The sequence below is a fragment of the Eptatretus burgeri genome, chromosome 7 (assembly GCF_056783735.1).
Source record: "Eptatretus burgeri isolate ZD-2024b chromosome 7, Ebu_testis_v1, whole genome shotgun sequence".
Taxonomy (NCBI): Eukaryota; Metazoa; Chordata; class Myxini; order Myxiniformes; family Myxinidae; genus Eptatretus; species Eptatretus burgeri.
In genome coordinates, this window is record NC_140967.1 from 70,040,108 (window position 1) to 70,062,274 (window position 22,167).

At 47.0% G+C, this 22,167-nt stretch overlaps 1 long non-coding RNA gene and 1 pseudogene across 2 annotated transcripts in view; both read right to left on the reverse strand.

Moving 5' to 3' along the window:
* The window catches only part of LOC147023496 (uncharacterized), a 286,895-nt gene that overhangs the window by 247,483 nt on the left and 17,245 nt on the right, over positions 1-22,167 (reverse strand). The gene's annotated exons all lie outside the window — the stretch shown is intronic.
* Positions 10,923-11,063, reverse strand: LOC147023498 (signal recognition particle RNA; annotated as a pseudogene).

Genomic DNA, 22,167 nt, shown 5'->3' on the forward strand with positions numbered 1-22,167 from the left:
AACTACAGTCCAGCTGCGCACAACATAACTCAATACGTACGCGCATAGTCAGACTGTGTCAAAACACGCGATTCTTCTCCCCGATGCCAGCCACAACAAGCCAATCACAACACGCACAACGAGACACAAAAAAGCGCGAGCACACACACAGACACGCAGGCACATGTACAACAGTGACATCATTTTTTTTCAAATTCAGCCCATAATGTCAGCTCAGAAACGCAAGCGAACCGACTTTACGCTGAAGGAGAAGAAGGAGATCATCGATGCCGCGAAGAAGGAGCCGAATCAGTCCAAGTTGGCCAGGGAGATTAGCAAGAAATGGGGCGTCGAAGTTAAGAGAACCACCGTGAAGGGCATTCTCAGCAAGAAGGATGCAATCGAGGCTGCAATCAAAGCTGGATTTCCATCGAAGCACATGAAGTTGACGCAGGCTCACGACACGAAGCTTGATGAGGGAGTGCTCATGTGGCTGAAGCAATCAAGAGGACAGAATGTGCCTGTCAGCGGCGATCTGATCAAGGAGAAAGCGATGAAACTGGCCGAGCTGATGCACATCCCAGACTTCATGGCGAGCGACGGTTGGTTGGGCAATTTCAAGAAGCGCCACGGCATCACGTTCAAGACAGTGCAGGGTGAAGCTGGAGCGGTGGATTCGCAATCCCTTCTTGAGTGGCAACAACAGGTTCTCCGGCCCTTACTCGGGCAGTTCTCCGCAGACGACGTCTTCAACCTGGACGAGACTGGACTCTTCTGGCAGCTGCTTCCGAACAAGACCATGGCTTTCAGGGGAGAGCGGTGTACTGGAGGAAAGAAAAGCAAGCAAAGGATCACTCTTCTGGTTGGGGCAAACATGAGCAGCAGCGAGAAGTTCCCTCTTCTGGTGATTGGCAATTCCAAGAAACCCCGTGCCTTCAAGAACAAAGAGATCCCGGTCAAGTACAAGGCGAACTCGAAGGCGTGGATGACGGCGGAGCTTTTCGAGGAGATGTTGCGTGCGTGGGACGGACGACTCGGCCAGCAGGGATGCAGAGTGCTGGTCTGTCTCGATAACTTCTCTGGCCACCCTCCCGAGCTCGAGCTGAACAACATCCAACTGGTCTTCTTCCCACCCAACACGACAGCCAATTCGCAACCAATGGATCAGGGAATCATAGAGAACCTCAAGCACCACTACAAGAAGCTCCTGCTATGCCGCGACGGAAAGGAGTTCAAGTTCACGTTGCTCGACGCTCTACATGTCGCCCGGCGTGCTTGGGAGCAGGTCGGCAAGTCGACGATCAGGAACTGTTTCGCGAAGGCCAAGTTCATCGAAGAGGAGATCCAAACTGAGCCACAGGATGCGGAGCTGCCCGACATCTGGGAAGCTCTGCCTGCCGAGGAAAAGATGCACGAGAACGAGGAGATCGAGCTGTCTGACTTTCTCGAAGCTGACGAGCGCCTCTTGACTGGCGGGTATTTCACGCTGGAGGAGATTGCGGAGGAGATTCTGTGCAGTGAGGAGCCGGTGGAAAGCGAAGATGACGAGGTAACTGTCGAGGAGGAAATCGTTCCGTTCGAGGAAGCCCAGCGCGCTTGTAGCACCGTCCGGAAGTTCATGCAGCAGAGAAGCGGGAAGCCCGGTGTGATGCAAGCGTGCGATCGGCTAGACAACGAGATGCCCGAGATCCGCCGAAAGAAGATGCGCCAGCCGACGATTCTTGAAAGCTTTGTGTGTCGTGAATTTCTCACCATGCCATATGTTAGTGTGTGAACTCTGTTAGTGTGTGTATGTTCTCCGTTCGCTTAGCTTATACAACAGTCGTGCCTTTTACTTGCAGGAATAAATTTTGTCTAAAGATTAACTACAAATGGGTAACTTGAGAAAATAAGGCTGTTTTTACAAAATCTCGTTACTATGCCACTCTCGCTACTACGCCACTTTTGCTCGGTCCCGACGGGTGGCATAGTAACGAGCTTTGACTGTATTTTATTTATACAATATCTTGTGTTGATATTTCCCTGAAAATGACAATCGTTAATAATATAAATCATCAATCCACGAAACATGGTCATCATTTGTTCAGTCTCTTCTCTTGTAAGAAAAGGTGTATTATCACCCTCATACTTTACATTCATTTCTCAAATCAATCTTGTGAAGTAATTCATTTTTGGTGTAAATCTCAAAGAATTATATTCCTTTTTATTATTTATTTTATTATCATTAATTAGAAGATAATCACAGAATATACATTGTTTATAGGCTTTTGACTGTGTTTAATCCCCGTCTTTCACATGCAGGACAATTCTCAAATTTGTCATTTGGAGAATCAGGAAATTCAAGAGGCTCAAAATCTAGTAAACGATTCATATTTATAAAGTAAAACTTTACTTCAAATAAAATTCATCTTCAGTATCATCTTCGGTACTTTCATTGGTGCTTTCACAATAATCTATAAAACTACTTTCATAATTATCGTTTGAACACAAATTCTCGGTATCATAACTGTCTTCTGTTCCAACAGAGATACTATCATCATTCTCATAATCTTCAAAATATTCAGTTGAATAATGACTCATGTTTAATTAGTGGAAAAACATAACCATCTTTATCCATATACTTTTTTTCATGAACAGATTCAACAACTACATTTTTTATATTAAAGGTAATTTTAAAATGGTCTTTAACTACTATTGAACGAAATGTTATTTCACCTGATATATTAACATCCTTCATTTCATCAAAATTTTATGTATAAAAATTCTTTAGGGTTGTTGAAAAAAAAATACAAATTTCTCCTTGCATATTACAGATGGTCTAATCTTTTCTTTCGAAAGCTTCCTCCATAAGGTTTTTCTTTTTTGATACTCTTTCTTGTTTCATTGCTTTTTCTAGTTTTGAATAGATTGCCATAAGGAGAGGAGAAACTTTTGTTCGAGCTACTTTAATTGATGTTCTTTCAGATATACTAAAAGCCATTCCACTGAAGGAAATTGAAGAACTCATATTATTCACCATAATTGTTTTTATCCAATCGTTGTTATATTTATCTTTATTGAATTTTACATCCTCAACATATCTCTCAGTATCTTTTACAAATGGAGATTAATTGAAACTTGTCTTTTGTGTCTTGATACATTGTATTTATTCAGTGAAAAAAGTTGGAGGATAAAATTGTTTAAAGCACAGATTCACCGATAAATTAAACGGAATTTTCATCAAGAAAATTTTATTTTAAGCAAAGTTTTGTTTTATAAATATGGTGAGTACAACGTACGTACAGGATTGTAATCATGAGAATTACAAACCACACAGGTTTATCTCCACTTGACCAAGAAAAAAAACATTGTGATAGATGTGATAATGATATTCTTTAAATTTTTTTTTATAATAAACACCTTCAATCATGCAAACACAAGAAGAATGAAGAAAGGGAAGGTGCCACTAAAATCTCCACTGAAACCACTGATGGGGCATTGAAAGGACATATAAAATAAGATTGTTTCACCTTCAAGACCCTGGACCATCTTCAATCATTGAAGCTGTTGATATGGTTAAACAAGTATTGAAACGTTAATTAAAAACACATTAAGTGAAAGGAAAACTTTAAAGTTTTATATGGGAGTAAAATTGAATATGGTAAGAGAAGGTGATGAAACTACTCCCTATATGAGGACAAACCCTCACCTTATCTCATCATTTCAAGATTTAGTAAGATGTGATGTTTATGATGAACTCCAGAGACAAGAACAAGATGTTGATAACACTGTAGTAGGTCGTGGATTTGCAATTACAAAAAAATCTTTATAGAAATACACATCTTAAAATCAGATCCTCTTCAAGCTTCTTCTTGTATTTATTTACCAAAAGAGATAAAACTTTAGAAAGCGGTTGTTAATATTCAAAACAAAGATAATAAATGTTTTCTATGGTCTGTTCTTGCTCACTTACATCCTCCACAATGGAATCCTGAAAGGGTTGAACATTTTCAGAAATACGACAATACATCAAATGTTAAAGATTTAATGTTTTTAAATTTAGTTTTTAAATTTAAAGTCATTGAGAGATATTCCTAAATTTGAGAAAATGAATAATCTATCTGTTAATGTATATGGATTAACGGATACAAACAAAGTTCAGATATTAAAAATTTCAAACAACGATATTCATTGACCTTCTCTACTTTACTTCAAAGGAAAAATCACATAATGCTTTCCTCAAAAATTTATCAAGATAAACCAAATCACAACTATACAAGAGAAAATGTAAAACGTATCCTTGTAAGAGATGTCTCAACTCCGTTCACACAAAATAACCATATAATCAACATTCAAAATATTGTAGTAATCATAAATCAACTGCAATCAATTTACCAAAAGCAGGTTCAAACATATCATTCAAAGATTTTAACAAATGTATAAAACACCAGCTTGTGATATATGCTGATTTTGAAAGTATTCTTGAAAAGATAGATACTGTTTCTCCAAATCCAAATAAATCATACACAAATAAAGATCAAAAACATACTCCTTGTGGTTTCTGTTATTATATCAAATCATCTGTTGGTGATTAATACAATAAGTTAGAACTTTATAGAGGAGAAGATGCCTCAGAGGAGTTTGAAAGACGATTGGAAAAAGACTATACAAGACGAAGAGAAATAATGGTTAAAACCTATAAACCAATGGCATTAACAAAGGGAGAGAAAAAGGAATTTCGAAAGAACAGTATCTGTCATATTTGTGAGGAGAACATTGAGGGAGAGGTCAAAGTTAGGGATCATTGTCATCTTACTGGAAAATATAGAGGTCCAGCTCATTCCTGTTGTAATCTAAATTACAAGCCCCCAAACTTTATTCCTGTCTTTCTTAAAAACAACGCTCACTATGATACACATATATTTATAAATGAACAAAGACATCGGGACATATTTCTGCCATTTCTAACACAGATCAAAAATACATCTTATTCACATAAACAATTCATACATCCCCCATAAACCATATCAGATTTCTTGACACATAAAAGTTTATGGCAAGTCCATTATCTAACTTAGCATCAAATATTAAAAACTTACTGAATCTTAAATCACATTTCTCAAATCAAGAAGAGATTGATCTCTTATCACAAAAGGGAATATATCCGTACGACTACATGGATTCATTTGAGAAGTTTAAAGAAACAGAACTTCTTTCAAGGGAAAGTTTCTACAGCAAGTTGAATAAAACTCATATTTCCGATAGAGATTATACACAAGCTAAAAGGGTTTGGGAGAAGTTTAAAATAAAGAATCTTGGAGAATATCATGATTTGTATCTTAAAACTGATGTACTGTTATTGGCTGATGTGTTTTAAACTTTTAGAACAGTCTGTCATAATAAAAATTCTTATGGATTCAACCCCGCTCACTATTACACAGCCCCGGGTTTGGCTTGGAGTGCGATGTTAAAAATGATAAAACAGAATTTGGAATTAATCAGTGATATAGATATGCTTTTAATGATAGAGAAGGCCAAAAGAGGAGGAATATCTCAAGTATGTTACAAGAGATATGCTAAAGCAAATAACAAATATCTTCCTGATGATAATAAGAATGAGGAAAAACTCCTACCTGATGTATTATGATGCAAGCAATGTGTATGGGTGGGCTATGTCTCAATCTTTACCTCATGGAAAACATAAATGGGTGAAAGAAAAACATTATGAAAAAGTTATACAAGACATTGTTGTCTCCTCTCAAAAAGAATTGGATGAAGCTGAAGTTGGATATTATTTTGAGGTTGATTTAAAATATCCAGAAGAACTTCACAACAAACATAAAGACCTACCTTATGCACTTGATAAAGAAAGTCCAAGAAAAGAATGGCTAAGTGATTACCAACAGTCATTTAATATAAAAGGTTAATCTACAGAAAAACTACTTACTCCATTAAATGATAAGGAAAGTTATGTTTTGCATCAAAGGAACTTGAGACAATATTTATCTGCTGGGTTGAGAGTGAGGAAAATTCATTGGATTTTGAAATTTAAACTAAGTCATTTGTAAAAGAAATATATTGATTTTAATACAAAAAGGAGAACAGAAGCAAAAACAGATTTTGAGAAGGACTTTTATAAATTAATGAGTAATGCCGTATTTGCAAAGACGATGGAAAATTTTAGGAATCGACAAAACATAAGACTTGCTACATCTTGGAAACAGGCTTCAAAGTTACTTAATAGACCAAGTTTTGAGCAAGCAGAGGTGTTTTCAGAGAACTTTTGTGCTATTCATTTGAAAAAAGAGAGTCTTGAAATGGATAAACCTATTTATATAGGAACATCAATTCTTGACTTGTCAAAGTCGATAATGTATGACTATTATGATAATAATTTAAAATCAAAGTATCTATCTATAATTCCAGCAGTGTGTGTGTGTGTGTGTGTGTGTGTGTGTGTGTGTGTGTGTGTGTGTGTGTGTGTGTGTGTATGTGTGTGTGTGTGTGTGTGTGTGTGTGTGTGTGTGTGTGTGTGTGTGTGTGTGTGTGTGTGTGTGTGTGTATGTGTGTGTATGTGACCGCTGTTTCTCAACAACCACTGATCTGATCTAATTGAAACTTGCCAGGTATATTGCTGGGCACCTGAGTATGTGCCTTTTCAAGGTTTGATATTAATCAGACAAGTGATTCCCAAGGTATAGATATTTATTTACCAAAGCAATGACAGGACACGTTGCTGCGGCCATTTATTTACCAAACCAATGACAGGACACGTTGCTGCGTAGATGTGGCCGATGGGGAAAAGGCACCTCAGTTACCAATGACAGGACACATTGCTGTGGCCATTTATTTACAAACCAATGACAGGACACGTTGCTGCAGAGGTGTGGCCGATGGGAAAGGGCACCTTAGTTACCGTGGCATAGGAGTGGCAATGGTCAATGGCAGCGAATGTCATCGCGAGCAAAGACAGGGAGGTAAACTTGATTTTAATTAACTCTGTGTGTGTAAGTATCACAGCAGTTGTTACTTCAATGAAAGCGATAATTCGTGGAATGCATGTGAACATTCCGTATGGACACGCATTACTTCCGGATAGTGATGACTTACTGTATTCTAATAATTTCTCGATTTCTTATGCACATTTATAGATAAACACAATGCCCCAATCCAGTCATCATTTACGAGAGTGAAGGAATGGCCTGTGTGTTTGTTTGAAAGTTTGTTTTTTTTTGCACGTACGGCCACGCACGTATGACCACGCACGTACAAGCACGTGAGAGCAAAGGAACGGCCTGTGTGGTTGTTGTTTCTGGCACGCGGTGTGAAAGTTTTTTTGTTTTTTTTGCACGTACGGCCACGCATGTACGGGCACGCGAGAGCAAAGGAACGGCCTGTGTGGTTGTTGTTTCTGGCACGCGGTTTTAAAGTGTTTTATCTTATTTTATTTGCACATATGGCCACGCATGTACAGGCACGCGAGAGCGAAGGAACGGCCTGTGTGGTTGTTGTTTCTGGCAAACGGTTTGAAAGTTTTTTTTGTTTTTTTTTGCACGTACGGCCACGCACGTACGGGCACGCACGTATGGGCACGTACTAGTAAGGACAATGTGTCATTGTTATATATGGAGATCATGTTATATATTTTACATGGAGATCATTTGGGTCATAAGTCAGTGCTGGCCTATTGGCAGCATCGCGCTCTCTTTGTCGAGTGGTTCAAATACACCGATCTTCAAGACGGCGAGCGTTCGTTTCAGCAGACTCGGTTGCTCGGGTAGATGCAGTGCGTGCACGCTGATCTTCAAAACAGCGAGCTTTGCTTTCCAGAGACTCGGCTGCTCGGACAGATTCATTGCGTTTTTTATTTTGGAGAAGACAGTGTTTTCAAATCTTCTGTCTCTGTCATCCGGGCCCTCTTCTTGGCATCGGCTGCAGCAGAATTACGTCCTAATCGTTCTTTATGGGGCATGTTCGCTTACGAACATACATACAGCTCTGGAAAAAAATAAGAGACCACTCAAAAAAATTTTTTAAATCAGCATCTCTACATGTATGGCAGCCATTCCATCCTCGTGTCTGTTGAATTCCAACACAGGCACACCTCATTCTACTTAGTGAGGTACTGATTAGGTAATCACCTGAACCGAATCTTATTTAACAAGGAAAAGTATAAAAACCACTGCTGTGGTCATCACTATCCTCTTGCAATAGGACCAGCTGGATGGCAAAAACAGTGCTAGTCATACCTCAAAAGTAATTGGAATAAAAAAATAACTATTGACCATGCCAAAAGAGTTGAAAAGAAAAGTTTTGAGAGAGGAAAAGAAGGGTTCAATTCTGGCTTTACTGGCAGAGAGATACAGTGAGCGTCACGTTGCTTCCATCCTTAAAATTTCAAAGACGGCGGTTCATAAGAATAAGGTCAAGCAGCAGACATTGGGGACAACAAAGATACAGACTGGCAGAGGGCGAAAACGACTTTCCACTGACCAGGATGACTGCCAACTCATTCGAATGTCACTCAACAACCATAGGATGACATCAAGTGACCTACAAAAAGAATGGCAAACGGCAGATGGGGTGAAGTGCACGGCAAGGATGGTTCGAAACAGGCTCCTAGGGGCAGGGCTGAAGTCATGCAAAGCTAGAAAAAGCCGTTCATCAATAAGAAGCAAAGAAGAGCCAGGCTGAGGTTTGCGAAAGACCACAAGGATTGGACCATAGAGGACTGGAGTAAGGTCATCTTCTCTGATGAGTCCAATTTTCAGCTTTGCCCAACACCTGGTCGTCTAATGGTTAGACGGAGACCTGGAGAGGCCAACAAGCCACAGTGTCTCACACCCACTGTGAAATTTGGTGGAGGATCGGTGATGATCTGGGGGTGCTTCAGCAAGGCTGGAATCGGGCAGATTTGTCTTTGTGAAGGACTCATGAATCAAGCCACGTACAAGGTTGTCCTGGAAGAACACTTGCTTCCTTCTGCTCTGACAATGTTCCCCAACTCTGAGGATTGCTTTTTCCAACAGGAGAGGCTCCATGCCACACAGCCAGGTCAATCAAGGTGTGGATGGAGGACCATCAGATCAAGACCCTGTCATGGCCAGCCCAATCTCCAGACCTGAACCCCATTGAAAACCTCTGGAATGTGATCAAGAGGAAGATGGGTGGTCACAAGCCATCAAACAAAGCCGAGCTGCTTGAATTTTTGTGCCAGGAGTGGCATAAAGTCACCAACAGCAATGTGAAAGACTGGTGGAGAGCATGCCAAGACGCATGAAAGCTGTGATTGAAAATCAGGGTTATTCCACAAAATATTGATTTCTGAACTCTTCCTAAGTTAAAACATTGGTATTGTGTTGTTTAAAAATGAATATGAACTTGTTTTGTTTGTATTATTTGAGGTCTGAAAACACTGAATCTTTGTTGTTATTTTGACCAGTTGTCATTTTCTGCAAATAAATGCTCCAAATGACAATTTTTATTCGGAATTTGGGAGAAATGTTATCAGTAGTTTATAGAAGAAAACAAAAATGTTCATTTTACTCAAACACACACCGATAAATAGTAAAACCAGAAAAACTGATAATTTTGCAGTGTTCTCTTAATTTTTTTCCAGAGCTCTATAGACATAAATATATGCATTATACAAATATATGTATATATATATATATATATATATATATATATATATATATATATATATATTACACACACATATATATATATATATATATATATATATATATATATATATATATATATATATATATATATATATTACACACATATATATATATATATATATATAGATAGATATACATATATACATATACACCTATATATTATATATGCTGTTGTTCTTCTTTCGGCTGCTCCCGTAAGGGGTCGCAACAGCGGATCATCCGTTATGATCCGCATACTGATTTGGCACAGGTTTTACGCCGGATGCCCTTCCTAAGGGCCCTGTCACACCTTGACATTTTAGCCAGCGTATGGCAACGTATCAAAATGTATGTAAAATGCTGGCGTACGCTGAACTATTGATGTTTTTTTTCAGTTTTGGGCGTATTCATAACGAGTTCGACATATGCATAACGTGTTAGTAACGTACACAGAACGTTTCGATAACTTATAGATAACTTATACCAATGAATGCTTAGCGTGTTGTCAGCGTTCACAACTTATGCCCAACGATAGTCTAACTTATGCATAGCGTGGCAGCGTATTGCCGACGATCACGTGGCGTAGCCTATTGATAGGCTGCCGCTCAACGATTTAAATCATAACTGCACTAGAAATCGAAGTGTCAACATCAGCGTCATGCCGAAGAAAAAAAAAATATATAAAAAAAAAACCATGGAGTCTGGAACACTGACGGGTTCCTCCTGTGAAGCCCATTTGTATATACCAATTCCCCTAAACGCTGCCAATACGCCATTATAAGGTAGCTGTAAGTTAGAAACACGTTCAGCAAGTTCTGTGGTCGTCTGGAATACGTCAACATACATCAATTTGCGTTGGATATACGTTACACATAGGTTCAAAGCACGTTACTCATAGGTTAGAAATAAGTTTCGGGTATGCTAAACATGACCTCGACGTGTTTCGACTTATGAGTAACTTATGTGTCGATGTAACATGTAAGTAACATGTGTCGACGTGTGTCAACGATCGCATAACGTGCCTACAACTTATGGCCAGGTATGCGGAACGTGAGCGTCATACGCTGGTTTACGTCGAAAAATTTTGAGCATGCTTAAAATTTGTGGACGAGCTCGGTATACTACGACATATGCCAGCATGCTTCAGCGTGCTCTTAACGTATACAAAACTTACCCGTAACTTATTCGACGTGTGCCAGCGTATTCACCAAATTTTTCATACGTCGGCATACGCTGGCTAAAACGTCAAGGTGTGATATGGCCTTGACACAACCCTAGTCGCCTCTTACGGCACAGGGATAAGGATTGGGTTTCGCCATGATACCGGGCTGCCCTACACCCTCTCATAGCGCGGCCCAGCGCAGAGCCCCCGTCCTCAAGCAATCCTCCAACCCAAGCCTCCGAGTAGCCGGATTACAGGCGCACGCCACTACGCCCGGTAATATGCATATATATATATATATATATATATATATATATATATATATATATATATATATATATATATATATATATATATATATATATATATATATATATATATATATATATATATTGTTGCGGTCTTCGCGCCCGCCGGCGTGCGACGGCCACGTAACTCGAATCGCGGCACGTCGCCCACCGGACGGACAATCCAGTCGTGACCCTCTCGGACTAACGCCGGGAACCAGTCACGGGTGGACCTTTCGGTCTCACCGCGATCGAGCCAATCAGCCCCCGCGTGGGATAGGGTTGCTCGCCAAATTCGAACTACCTAAGTACCCACGCGGAGGGTAGACCGGGCGATCGCACCTCGCCGCAGGTCGACTTCGGACACGGGCCACTTAAGCGACCCGTTCCGTACTATCAGAATAACCGAGCGGTGTTATCGTCGACCTCGACGGTTCGATTAATTATCGGGCGTACTCAGCCCACTACCAACCCTTTACGTGAAGCAAGATGGGGGTTCAATGGGGAAAAGACGAAGCGAAGCGGGAAACAGTTCAACAATAAAGCACATTTATTCTCGGCACACGGGAAGCACACAAATACAATTCCACCAAATGCACACAAAAGAAAACACAATTCCATTTACACAAAAAGCAAACATAAAAGTGAAAACACAGTGCAGAGCTAATACCGACTACCGAGCACACGGCAACACTTATACAATTCTACTTCACAGACGGCGCCGACAACACATACCCAAAACCAAGGAAAAGAAATCCCCCAAGAATGAGGTAGGCCTGAGGCCGAGACCGGGTCGGGCCTACCCGTCTGGTGATGAGACGCGGAGCGGCGATGGCGCCTCTCTCCGCGGGCCTCGTGGACAGTGCCTGGCAGGGGGTGGGAACGGGGCCCCCTTGGTCGCACTATCTCAGCGCGGGGGGAAACAGGAGGGGGTTGCTGATGCTCGGGGTATAGAGGATCTTTATTATATGCGACGAGCGTCTCCACCTCGGCCAGGTCGCGCTGTCGGCCTCCCTCGGGTGCAGCTTCCTGCACGACGCGAGCACCCCCTCGTCTGGTGTCGCCGCCTTTCCACAGCTCCGTCCCCTCCGTTCCGACTCCAACGCACACGACGAGCAGCTCCACCGCCCGCGAAGTCTTGACCCTCTGCTTCCGACTCTCCTCTTCTTGACTCTCCGACCTCGTTCTGCTGACTCTCTCGTTCTGACTCCTCGTTCTCGTTCTGCTGACTCTCCGACGACCTCTGACTAACGAACACGGTCCTTTTATCCCCCGTAACTTCGCCTTTGACCTTTCACCTCGCTCCCCATTGGCCCAAGAAAAAGTGGGCGTGAAGGCTTTTTGATCCACAAATTTGCATATATCCATCGTTCTGGAGGCGGGGCCAAATCGCCCCTCGCTCACCGATTGGACGGCAAAAAGTGGGCGTGTGTCGTTTTTGATCCGTTTTTGAAGCAGAAAATCCGTGGTTTTGTACACGCTGTTCAACGTGCGCCCTACACGAGTCCAGCATCGGTGCCCATGAGTGGCGCGAGATGACGGTGATGCGATGGTGGCGAGTTGTGACGGTAAAGGTCGTGGCGGTTGTGGTGAAGCGGCGTTGTGGTTGGCGGTTGTTGTTGTGGTTGTGATGGTAATCATGGCGGATGGTCCAAAATAAAGATAGTAAAAGAAAAACGGCTATCCTGAAGAGTCGCAGCACGTATAAATGACATGTATTCCCACTAGACAACGGGTTTGGGCCTAACTACACATGCACTTACCGAGATACCTCACCTAAGGGACCTGAATGGTGGTTTGCGAATCTGGTAACCACAACACTACGCCCTTCCCTTTTTACAGACTCGTCCCGAGTCGTCAAATTTTCGTGTGCCATCATGTGTAGTTTTCCCCTAGTACACTTTACCTACGGATCCCTGAGTGCGACATTCATGGTATTCGTGTCCCCAAAATAAATAACCTGAGGGCTGCGTAACTACCTAAACAAACTCACTCACACGGACGACTTAAATAAAATTGCCGGCGCTAAGACATACATGCCGGGGGCGCACTCATATTTACAGTACATCTTAACCTTAACTTACAAATTTTACACTAAACCATGGCCCAGGATCACTGAACTCTGCAAAGAAAGCAGTTAGCAGGGAGCCAGGCTGCCCACATGCAGTCTCTGGCTCAAACAATGCAGGTGACAGGGAACGTGGCTGGCTGCTCACACGCAGTCCAAGGCCTTCCCTTTTGAACTGAACTCAGTGAACCACAACGGTGCTTGGGCTGCACAACGCAGTCTCCGTGCCAGCTCAAGTGGCACACGCAATGAGCACAACGAATGGATGGATGGATACAAACACGGTGCACGGGCCGCCACTGCAGGCCCGTGTTGTAGCTGCCAACAGGGCAGTTCTTGCAGCTTGCAAACTGTTGCCTTGATCCTGGCGCACATGGCAATGAACAGGGGGGGGCAAAGCAAAAATTGAACGGGGCTGGTGAACGTGGGCAGTGGGCATGGCATGGCAAAGGTGAGCAGGCAAACACAGCCCGCAGAAGAAGGCCGCTGCAGGCAAACACAGCCCGCAGAAGAAGACCGCTGCAGGCAAACACAGCCCGCAGAAGAAGGCCGCTGCAGGCAAACACAGCCCGCAGAAGAAGACCGTTGCAGGCAAACACAGCCGGCAGATGAACTGGCCGGCACAGGCCTCGAAGAAAAACAGCCAGCAGATGAACTGGCCGGCACAGGCCTTGAAGCAAAACACGGCCAGCCGATGAAGTTGGCCAGCCTTTGCCGTTCAATGGAGGTTGGTGGAGGGAGTGCGGTGGTGCTGGCCACTTGGAAGGCGGGCTCGGACCTACCTACCTGTCTCCCTCCCAACCTATCGCCTTTGCCTGTCACTGTACATACCCACTCCCTTAATTTGTGAAACCCCAATTTAGCCCCAACTTATTTTTTTATTGTTTTTATTTTTACTTCCCCACTATAAATCGTCCCCTAACCCCCTTTATCGTCCTTGTTCGGCTAACCTATTCTGTCACCTAGCCTACTCCCAACCCCTACGTTCCCTTCCCAGAGGGGAATAAGGGAGAGCTAACGTCCTGTGTCGAGGCCCAGCGAAGCCTCAGAATGGCCTCCCCAGAGTTCGGCGATCTAACCCAAAGTGGGTCCAGCGGCCCACAACGAGAGCGAGGGGATGGATGGTGCGGAGGGGTACATCTCCTAATCTACCCTAACCATTTAACTGTTAAACTACCCCGGGGCTTTCAACAAGCGCCTCTCGCTTAAACTATTGGTTCTAACAACCCAGATTCCCGTCGCCTGTGTTGGTGTCCTCACAATTTCGGGCCTCGCCCCCCAATTTTCTCTCCGTGCCCTCACACGGTCTCCTGGCTGGGACACGTGGCTCCCTTTGGCAGGCACGACCCTCTGCCGATTCTCCCGCTATGGCACCCCCGGGCACTACACTGCCTCCGAGCCTACCAGCTCCCTAACACCGGGAGTGCCCCCATGGCACCTCCCCTGAAACGCACACGTGGCAGGCCGGCCTCCCGGGCCCCTTTCCGAGGGTCACCCGTGCCCACAACACTGCCCACGCGGCTAATGGCGCCCCGGGCCCCCGCACCAAGCAGGCGCACCCGTGCCCACTACGCTATCCCGGCCCCCCATGGGCCCTTGGCCTACCACGGCCGACTAGCCTGGTGCCCGGTGTACCCACTCAGCGATACTCACCTTTCGCAGCCACGCTCCCAAGCCCGTCAACAGGGCTCCTGCACCCCTCCAAATGGGTCTCGAGCCTACTTTCCCACCAACAACAAAACGACCTCCATTTTCAATTTGACTAACCCAGCTAACTCACTTTACTCTGACCCCGGGGTCCCTTGGGCGGGAGTCACTCCTCCCCCCAATCACTCATCGCACCATGCATTCCCCATTCGCTCCATACACACAGACCCGCTGGCCTCACTCACTCACCAAGTACTCACCTCACAACTCTCATCTCTTCAACACACACACCGCTGAACTCTGCCATCCTCCTAACTACCTCCCCTAACTAACTCGTGCTCCCACGTCATCCCTTAAACTAGTAGCACGTTCCTTTTAACACTACGTAGCTAAGCTACGTCCCCTCTACACATCCACAAGTCTGTCACTGTCTCCAAATCATTCATTTTATTTCCCAACCTAAATCTGGCTACAATCCCTCTACCTAATCCATTCCACGGACTCCATGAGGACTTACCCCTGCCCCATGAAGTCGGTCTAACTAAGCTAACCCTTCCCCCTAACTAGTTTCCATCCTGTGCCCAGGCGTAAGGGGGTCTTTCACCCCTTGCCCAGGAATCCTGTACACCCGAAAGTGAGGCTTGCTTCTTCTTTCTTTTTTTTCCATGCGCAGCACCTGCGCGGCAACTCAGAGCTCGCGCACTTTGCACCTGCCCGTGACGTCATGCAGCTGCACGTGTTCCTCGTCCCTCCTTGGACGGGACCATCCGGCAGAGATACCCCTCCTGCCGGATTCCAACCCCACGTGCAGCCATGACGTCACCGTGCGCATAAAAAAAAACACAAGCCACACGTCTCGAGGGGTTCCCCACGCGAACACATGTGCTTTGCCCGTTGGAGCTTAACACACACGATCGCGTGGAGAACCCGTCGGTCCAAATCCATTTACCTGCCTAAACTTTGTCCGTCCGCGGGATCGGCAAATCCACCGCGTGCGTTTCCGGACCGGGACTTCACTCTCGCAAGCGAGCACGTGGTGGTCTCGTGCGTTGCACAGCACGAACCGCGTGCTCACTGCTGGGTGAACCCGGCACGGTCCTCGAAACAACTACAGCCGCTACTCGGCTTTCTCTCCTCTGTCGCCGTCTCCGTCGCCATTCCACACACGCATACCTGCGTGTCACGACGCACACAGTCCACACCATCACATTCACACCGGGAGACGCGGCTGCGTGCTCCCGCATGCCAACCGACATCTCCCTCACATACCGCTCTCTCACACACACGGTCTCCCTGGCACACAGCGACCTTGCACACGGCCGTTCACTCACGCGTGCCTCACTACTCACACAAACCATACTACTCACACGTGGTGCTCTATTCACTCGCGCGGGGGCACTCACCCGCGGTGCCTCACCCACACACGCGAGGGCACTCAACCGCTGTGCCTCATCCACACACCGTGCCTCACTCATACACGCGGGGGCACTCACCCGCGGTACCTCACTCACACACGGCGTGCTGGGAAGCACGCACTCCGGCACCATCGCCACCACACCACTCACACACGGGGTCACTTCCACACACGGGGACGCACTCACACCTTGCACCACACACACAGGGACAACCACACTGGGGATTCGTGTCCCCACAAGGGTCTCCGGGGCCTCTATACCCCCCAAGCTCTCCGTGCACCCGTCCACAGCACTCGTCCCCTCAACCTCGCAAAACACGACCGAACTCACCTGGTCGTGACTCGCCTCAAGGGGGCATACTCCCTCCCCTCGTTCCTGGAGGAGGCCATCCCGCTGCTCGCACCGGGTCCCTACACGCTCCGCGAGCTCACCCCCATTGTCCTCCACTACCTCCGTGTGTGCGTGCGCGTCACTTACCCCGTCTTCATCGTGTAGTCTTCCCTCTATCGTTCCCATCTCCCGTGTCTCTGCCAACTCTTCACCCTTTACCTCCCTTGTCTCAACTATTATTTCCGTTGTCGTCACCTCGTGTCTCGTCTCACACGTTTTGGTCTCCCCATTTAATTTTTCCCTTTCGGTCATCGTCACGACCCTCGCCCAACACGTTCCACGAATTATTTTTTCACCCGCCTCCACCGCGGGCCTGTCAGCCGTTGTACCCCCTTCCAGCTCGTTTGCTCCCACACGTGAAGTCGCCATTCCCAGCTCCCTGGTCACGGCCTTCATGCCCGCCTGCAGGCATCGGCCCATGTTCTGCGTCTCACCCCGGAACTTTTTCGTTTCTTCCTTCATGTTTGTTACCATTTTAGTTTTCATGCGTTTTATTTCGTTTGTGAATGTATCCATCTTTTCGTTCATGCCTTTCATTTCGTTTTTCATTTCATTTGCGTTTGCATCCATTTTTTCGATCATTTTCGCATTCATCTTTTCGTTCATTGCCGCCAGCATGGCGCATAGCTGGGCCATGTTGGATGCACTCAGCTGAGCCGTTTCGGCAAGGGTTGAGGAAGGGTCTTGGTGGAGAGGGGGGGGGAGGTGTCATACACCGCGGCCGCTGCCGCACCCACCTCGGGTCCTGGGTTCAGTTGGGCGAGTTCGTGTTCCTGCACAATCAACATTTCCTGCTCAGGGATTCCATCCTGGACCATGGATCCTACACATTCTACATCCATTTCTAATACCCCCGGCTCCCGCTCGCCTTGAGACGCCATCTTGCTTCTCGTGAAGGGTTAATTTGCTCGCTCGTAATTTGGAGGGAATCGGGGGTCGCTTCTCTCACCCCTGGACCGATTCCCGTGAATTTCGCTGGAGACAGGAGAGCCTGTTGTCCCGCTCTCCAATACCAGTGCCGCGAGGAGGGCGATGAATTTGTATCCCACTCCTGACACCAGTGTTGCGGTCTTCGCGCCCGCCGGCGTGCGACGGCCACGTAACTCGAATCGCGGCACGTCGCCCACCGGACGGACAATCCAGTCGTGACCCTCTCGGACTAACGCCGGGAACCAGTCACGGGTGGACCTTTCGGTCTCACCGCGATCGAGCCAATCAGCCCCCGCGTGGGATAGGGTTGCTCGCCAAATTCGAACTACCTAAGTACCCACGCGGAGGGTAGACCGGGCGATCGCACCTCGCCGCAGGTCGACTTCGGACACGGGCCACTTAAGCGACCCGTTCCGTACTATCAGAATAACCGAGCGGTGTTATCGTCGACCTCGACGGTTCGATTAATTATCGGGCGTACTCAGCCCACTACCAACCCTTTACGTGAAGCAAGATGGGGGTTCAATGGGGAAAAGACGAAGCGAAGCGGGAAACAGTTCAACAATAAAGCACATTTATTCTCGGCACACGGGAAGCACACAAATACAATTCCACCAAATGCACACAAAAGAAAACACAATTCCATTTACACAAAAAGCAAACATAAAAGTGAAAACACAGTGCAGAGCTAATACCGACTACCGAGCACACGGCAACACTTATACAATTCTACTTCACAGACGGCGCCGACAACACATACCCAAAACCAAGGAAAAGAAATCCCCCAAGAATGAGGTAGGCCTGAGGCCGAGACCGGGTCGGGCCTACCCGTCTGGTGATGAGACGCGGAGCGGCGATGGCGCCTCTCTCCGCGGGCCTCGTGGACAGTGCCTGGCAGGGGGTGGGAACGGGGCCCCCTTGGTCGCACTATCTCAGCGCGGGGGGAAACAGGAGGGGGTTGCTGATGCTCGGGGTATAGAGGATCTTTATTATATGCGACGAGCGTCTCCACCTCGGCCAGGTCGCGCTGTCGGCCTCCCTCGGGTGCAGCTTCCTGCACGACGCGAGCACCCCCTCGTCTGGTGTCGCCGCCTTTCCACAGCTCCGTCCCCTCCGTTCCGACTCCAACGCACACGACGAGCAGCTCCACCGCCCGCGAAGTCTTGACCCTCTGCTTCCGACTCTCCTCTTCTTGACTCTCCGACCTCGTTCTGCTGACTCTCTCGTTCTGACTCCTCGTTCTCGTTCTGCTGACTCTCCGACGACCTCTGACTAACGAACACGGTCCTTTTATCCCCCCGTAACTTCGCCTTTGACCCCCTCCCTTTGACCTTTCACCTCGCTCCCCATTGGCCCGAGAAAAAGTGGGCGTGAAGGCTTTTTGATCCACAAATTTGCATATATCGATCGTTCTGGAGGCGGGGCCAAATCGCCCCTCGCTCACCGATTGGACGGCAAAAAGTGGGCGTGTGTCGTTTTTGATCCGTTTTTGAAGCAGAAAATCCGTGGTTTTGTACACGCTGTTCAACGTGCGCCCTACACGAGTCCAGCATCGGTGCCCATGAGTGGCGCGAGATGACGGTGATGCGATGGTGGCGAGTTGTGACGGTAAAGGTCGTGGCGGTTGTGGTGAAGCGGCGTTGTGGTTGGCGGTTGTTGTTGTGGTTGTGATGGTAATCATGGCGGATGGTCCAAAATAAAGATAGTAAAAGAAAAACGGCTATCCTGAAGAGTCGCAGCACGTATAAATGACATGTATTCTCACTAGACAACGGGTTTGGGCCTAACTACACATGCACTTACCGAGATACCTCACCTAAGGGACCTGAATGGTGGTTTGCGAATCTGGTAACCACAACAATATATATATATATATATATATATATATATATATATATATATATATATATATATATATATATATATATATATATATACATGGTCCAGGACAACACCCCCATGCAGGAAGACATTTCCCTGCAGCCAAACCCAGAAGTGGTATTGGGAGTGGCAGGGGCAGCACATGAGCGCCCCCTACTTCAAATTTCCCTCCCAGTCCCTGGCGGATCCGTGCCCAATAGAGGCAAATCAGCTTCGTCAGGGCCATCTGACTTCAACCGGATTATGGAGGGAACGAAACAGTTGATGCAAGAAATGAAGGGGGATTTGGAAAACAAAATGGATGAGATGAGGGGTGATATGCGAACACAGAGAGGGGAAATGCAGAAATGCAAATCATAGGGTTGAACCTGCAGGTGGGTTCGGAGGCAATGAGGGCGGAGTTGGACGAGGTGAAAGGCGAAATGCAGACGATGGACTGGAAAATGGCGCCTGCCCGTGAAGAAATTACCGAGTCCATGGGGAGTGCAACGGCTTTTCGGACCGCAATGGAGAGGGGCAAGGTCGAGGGGACGAGCGACGCCGTAATAATTGGGGGAGAGACCGGTAAACTCGAGCAGGGGATGAGAGAAATAGTAACAGGGACACAAGGGGAGACAGGATTTAGAAATAACTAGTGCGGGCTCGTACGTGCAGGCTCGTACGTGCGTGCCCGTACGTGCGTGCCCATACGTGTGTGGCCGTATGTGCAAAAAAAAAAACAAACAACAAAAAAAAACAAGAAGAATTGTGACGTCAATCGTCATGTCATAGCACCGTGTCCTGTCATTTGTTTGGTAAATAAATGGCCATAACTTGGGAACCACTTGTCCGATTCATATCAAACCTTGAAAAGGCACATCCTCAGGTCCCCAGCAATATACTTGGCAAGTTTCAATGATATCGGACCAGTGGCTGTCGAGAAACAGCGGTCGCAGACACACACACAGACACACAGACACACAGACACACAGACACACAGACACACAGACACACAGACACGCAGACACGCAGACACGCAGACACGCAGACGCACACACACACACACACACACACACACACACACACACACACACACACACACACACACACACACACACACACACACACACACACACACACACACTGCTGGAATTATAGATCGATGACGGAGACGCAGAAATCAAAAGAGGGGGACAAATTGCACGAAACTGAAGTAAAAGAGGAGCACACACGTAGAACTGGTGAGGGACATTGAGGTTGAGCGGGTGGAATGTGTCGAGGCCCAATGCGAGGGTCAGGTTAACTTCCCACAGGAACGAGGGGAGACGATGTGCTCCCTCGAGGCAGGCCGTGACGAGGTGTGTCCAGTAAGGCCGGACGAGGTCAAGCGGGTGCATGGTGCGAAAGAGCACATGCCGAGATTGGGGGGTATAGAAACCCCGGGATCCTTTGGGCTAACACAAGCCCCCGATGTGAATGTCCTCGAGTGTGTGTTAAAATGTGTGCAGACTGCGAGTGACATGGCATGTGTGGAAATGGTGCTCGGACGGAAATGGTGCTCCCAGACGGGAGACGTGGGTCGTATAACGGACGGGAACGGCGAGCCAAATGGGCTGCACAAAATTGTTTTGGAAACAGCGCCGGCTCCGCGGGATGCTGCGTGCGAGGTCCGTTCCATGATTTGCGGGCGGCCCAAGCATGCACGACTTCAGATTGGGAAGCCGGCGCGGAAACGTCTCGCGCTTGGTACAAAACCGGCACGCGCACGGTTTAAATGGCGACGATGGTGTGGATTTGGAAAGCACGTGGCCCCATGTGAGCCCATGTACAGAGGCCCACGTGCTGCTCGCTGCGAGTGCTGTTCGCGGGACGCGTGGAGCGGGTCCCTGGGATGACACAGCCGGTCCTGCTTGCGTTGCAAGCCTCGCGGTGCGGTTCGTGTGCGAGATGCGTCACCGGGGATCTCGCAGCACGAAGTCTGGGTGAGTGGCGCACGGTGCTTCACATGGCGGACGGCTCAAGAGCGAGCGGTTGTTGCGATTAACGGGGCGACATTACACTTATTTTTCGCCCAAATGGAGGGGACGTGCGTGTCAAAATCGCCGCCCTGGCGAAGACGCAAGGTTCATAGAGCCTTGCCCCAAGTACACAATACCCCAGCAGGATGTGGCAAACATCCTCGCCCAGGCAAAGGAGCACTGGTTTAGGGGATGGGGGTTAGCATAGATAGACCGGCCTCATGGGGGGCATGCGCCGTCCTCCGTGGGGCCTGATGAAATGAGTTAGAGGGAGTGTCAGGTTAGATTTCGAAATGGATTTTGGGGGACATGGACAGACATGAACGCGTAGTGGGGACGTACCTTAGCAGTGGAGTTAAAAGGAATGTGCATTTGAATAAGGGATGACGGGGAGCACGAGCTAGTTAGGGGGACGTAGCTAGTAGAGTGCCAGCATCAGTGTTGGTGTGGGAAAAGTAAAACGAAAGAAACATGATGAGTGAATGTGGGACAGCACACCCAAGTGTGAATGGAGTAAATGTGGAATGCATGGTACGAATGAATGATTGGGGGGAGGAGTTAATCCCACCCAAGGGAACCCGGGGTCAGTGTAATGTTAGTTAGTGGGTTAGTTAAATTTACCAAAAGGAGGTCGATTTGTTGTTGGTGTTGGAAGAAGGCACGATACCTCTTTGAAGGGTGCAGGAGTCCATTGACCGGCTGGGAGCATGGCTGTGGAAAGGTGAGTACTGATTCGAGGGGACCCCGGGCACGGAGAAGTTGGCCAG